Source organism: Lactuca virosa, chromosome 6, assembly GCF_052849685.1.
Source record: "Lactuca virosa cultivar CGN04683 chromosome 6, Lactuca_virosa_CGN04683_v6, whole genome shotgun sequence".
NCBI classification, from domain to species: domain Eukaryota; kingdom Viridiplantae; phylum Streptophyta; class Magnoliopsida; order Asterales; family Asteraceae; genus Lactuca; species Lactuca virosa.
The window spans coordinates 108017683-108021213 of NC_136431.1; the positions used below are offsets into that span (position 1 = coordinate 108017683).

The 3531-nt window shown below is 38.3% G+C and overlaps 1 long non-coding RNA gene across 2 annotated transcripts; it reads left to right on the forward strand.

The window, feature by feature from the left end:
* The first annotated feature begins 1085 nt into the window (after nucleotides 1–1085).
* Nucleotides 1086–1872, forward strand: LOC145122838 (uncharacterized). 2 transcript variants are annotated; one of them, XR_013714757.1, is made up of 3 exons: nucleotides 1086–1334; nucleotides 1416–1553; nucleotides 1634–1872. It is a non-coding gene; the product is annotated as an uncharacterized LOC145122838 (long non-coding RNA). The 2 variants fall into 2 exon arrangements; XR_013714756.1 differs by having other exon boundaries at nucleotides 1707–1872.
* Nucleotides 1873–3531: the final 1659 nt, after the last annotated feature.

The following is a 3531-nucleotide window of genomic DNA, read 5'->3' on the forward strand; positions in this document are numbered from 1 at the left end:
CTTTGTTTGTCATTAAAGATGTGATAATAGATTTTATTGTTACAGAGGTTGGTATGAATAAAAGGGTAAATTGTTCTTTATTTGTTCAAAACCAGCCACTTATTGAAATTATTGCACATGAAATTGTTGGGGGTGGATCAAAACCAGCTGCCTAGGAAACATATGCAGTTGTTAATATCCCTTTCTTCCATACTCTTATTTGTTTCTTTAATTATGGTCTTTTAGTTGATAATAATTATAATGAATTTATTTTCATGTAGGTTAAAAATGGGGAAGAGCAACAACATGGATGAACACTCGAGTGAGGTTAGTGCTTTCAACAATAGCATTGTTCATTTTGCTGATATGAATGTTTGGATGTTTACTCCTTCTACACAGTTAGGATAAACCTTTCTCACCCTAATCTTTTAAAGAATACAATCATTTATTACAGTTTTGCTAAAAAGCCTAACATATACTTGAAAATAAGAAAGAATAGCTTATATTGCAAATGTTCTTCATTCCACTTTGAATGGAATAAAAAAAATACATCTTTAATCTATTCCATTCCCTTCATCCAATGCAACCAATTCAACTATTCCATTCCCTCATTCAATTCCATTACACACCAAACACTATGTGATGACTACGACTCTTGTGTCTTGGACTTGGATATTTATTCATGGACACACAGGATCTTTTCTTTTTTAGCATGATTTATTAAAATAACGTTTTTTTAGGAATGATATTTTGTAATTTTATAGTCGATTAAAAATTTGGTTATCAGAGTAATATTCTTATTGTTTTTTTTTTTGAACGGCAAATACTATATATTCCTAAACTATTTTTAAATCCACCTATGTCTCAAACGAGACTTGAACCCTCAATCTCAAGGAAGGAGGGCAACACCTGATACCGCTTTAGGGAAACGAAGAAATATTGTTAATTATATTTGTGTTTTCAAGTGAAAATAAGTTTAAGAAAAATCGATAACTTTTATGTTAATCGGTTCACACAAAATAAATGAATTTGACAACTTTTATAATTATGTCCATCTTATTATAAAAGTATTCCACCGTCTAAAACTTCCAATACTTTTACTCCTTCACAGCATCCACAGCCTATAACCTACAAAACGCAATCTCAATTCAATCTCACCCGTAATCACCTTTTACCAAACCGAATCCGAAGTCGACAGGGAACTCATGATGCGGAAGCAATCCCTACAGCAACCAACGGTATTCAAAAGGACGACTTCACCAACGATATTTACATCAAATTCGAAATTGGAATCTAAATAGAAAGAGAAAGAGAATGAAGGTGAGTCGATCGTTGTTCTTCAATTTGTTTTTCAGGTAAGCGTTCACTCTTTACCACTTCCCTTTTTCTTTTTTGTTTTTATTTCACTGTCTCTCTAATCAACAATAGATCAATAGAGACTCGATCTATCAATCAATCAACCATGGTGGAGGATTTGGTTTTCGGTACAACAATAGAATCAGAATCCTACGTTACTTCGTCTCCAACTTCATTCGTACTTCTCAATTGTCGGATGCGAATATTGTCAAAAAAGGGTTCGTTTAATTTGTTCTCTTTCTACTTTCTCCTGTATTCAATACCCATGTTGATTTTTTTGTTTGAATTCCCAATGCAGTTGTTGAATTCTAGAATTTAAATGCAATAAGTAGAGTTTTGCTGATACCATGTGATCTTCGTGCTTCTGGTAGGTACCTACTGTTGGAATCTCAATTCCCTCCATTATCTCCCACTCACCATAATTCCAGGAAAAGCAAAAGGAATACCATCAAGATGTTGGGTTTCTTTTTGTAGTTTAATATTATAAGCTTATATATATATACAGCATATATCGAGCTATGAATATGCAGTACAACACAAACACAGTGTAAACCAATTGGTTTTTGAGTGATATTTCCAATTATAAATCAAAGAGTTATTTTGATATATTGGTCTGTGTTTATACAATTACTATACTATACAAGTGTTATACTAGAATTGGTATCAGAGCTCACAAGAACAGGGGCTTGAACTCATACCTGGTGATCAAGAAGGACACCAGTAAAAGAGATGTCAGACACAGAAGGTGGTGATGCTGGTACGGCTCCGGTGAAACTCAAAGAGACAGGATCAACCACAGTGGCTTGCCCGATGTTGAATTCCACAAATTACATCGTATGGTCCCTGCGTATGAAAGTTGTACTTCGAATTCATAAAGCCTGGACCATAATCGATCCAGGAGAAGAGAAGAATGATGAAAAGAATTACCTTGCCATGGGATTGCTGTATCAAGCAATCCCTGAGAGCTTGATAATGCAGATAGGGGACGTCGATGAAGCGAAGGTCCTCTGGGAGTCGATTAGGGCTCGACATGTTGGAGCCGACAGAGTAAAAGAGGCCCGACTTCAAACTCTCACCGTCGATCTAGACCGACTGAAGATGCAGGAGACAGAGACGATAGACGCTTTCGCTGGAAAGCTCGCTGGAATCGCCTCGAAGTCAGCGTCACTGGGAGAACCCATCGGAGAAACGAAACTCGTGAAGAAACTCTTGACGGTGGTACCTCATCGGTTCATTCAAATCGTTGCCTCCCTCGAGCAAGTGCTTGACTTGAAGACAGTATCCTTCGATGACGTCGTAGGGCGTCTGAAAGCGTATGAAGAAAGAATCAAAGCAGATGAAGGCGGAGACGGGCAACAAAGAGTGTTGATGGCTAGAACGGGTGGTGGTGGATGGAGAAATGATGGCGGTGGAGGTTCTGGATCGTCGGGGAAGACGAATTGGGGAAAACGGGGGAAGGGTTCTAATGGCACCGAGTCGGGAGGCTTTAATCGAAATGGGTCAAGCGGGTCGGGTGGTGGATCCGGGTCAGTAGGATCCAGTGGGTCAGGCCCAAAAGGAAATAGACCCAATTCGGCCCAAAACAATAATAAGCCCAATAACCGGCCCAATTCTAATTCGGACTCGAACCGTAACCCGAAAAAAGATCTGTCAAAAATTATTTGTTACAGATGCGATAAATCGGGCCATTACGCATCCAAATGTCCGGACCGAACCCAAAAATTCCAAGAAAGTAATTTTACTGAACACGACGATGCCGATGAAACAGTATTTCTACACGAGTCCGTATTTTTGAACGAAGAGAAGGTGATACCGTCTCAATACAACTCACAAGAAAACGATGTGTGGTATTTGGACAACGGGGCAAGTAATCACATGACGGGAAATCGTTCATTTTTCTCCGAACTCGACGAAGGAATAACCGGAAAGGTCAAATTCGGTGATAATTCGTGTGTCGAAATAAAAGGGAAAGGCTCAATTGTTTTCCAAGGAAAATCGGGGCAACAACGATTGATAACGGAGATTTATTTCATTCCAGATTTGAAAAATAATATTTTCAGTCTCGGACAAGCAACAGAAGCCGGGTGTGATATTCGAATGAAAGACAACTATTTGACGATGCATGATGCCGACAACTGCTTATTAATGAAGGTACAAAGAACTCCAAATCGCCTTTATAAAATACAGTTGCCTATT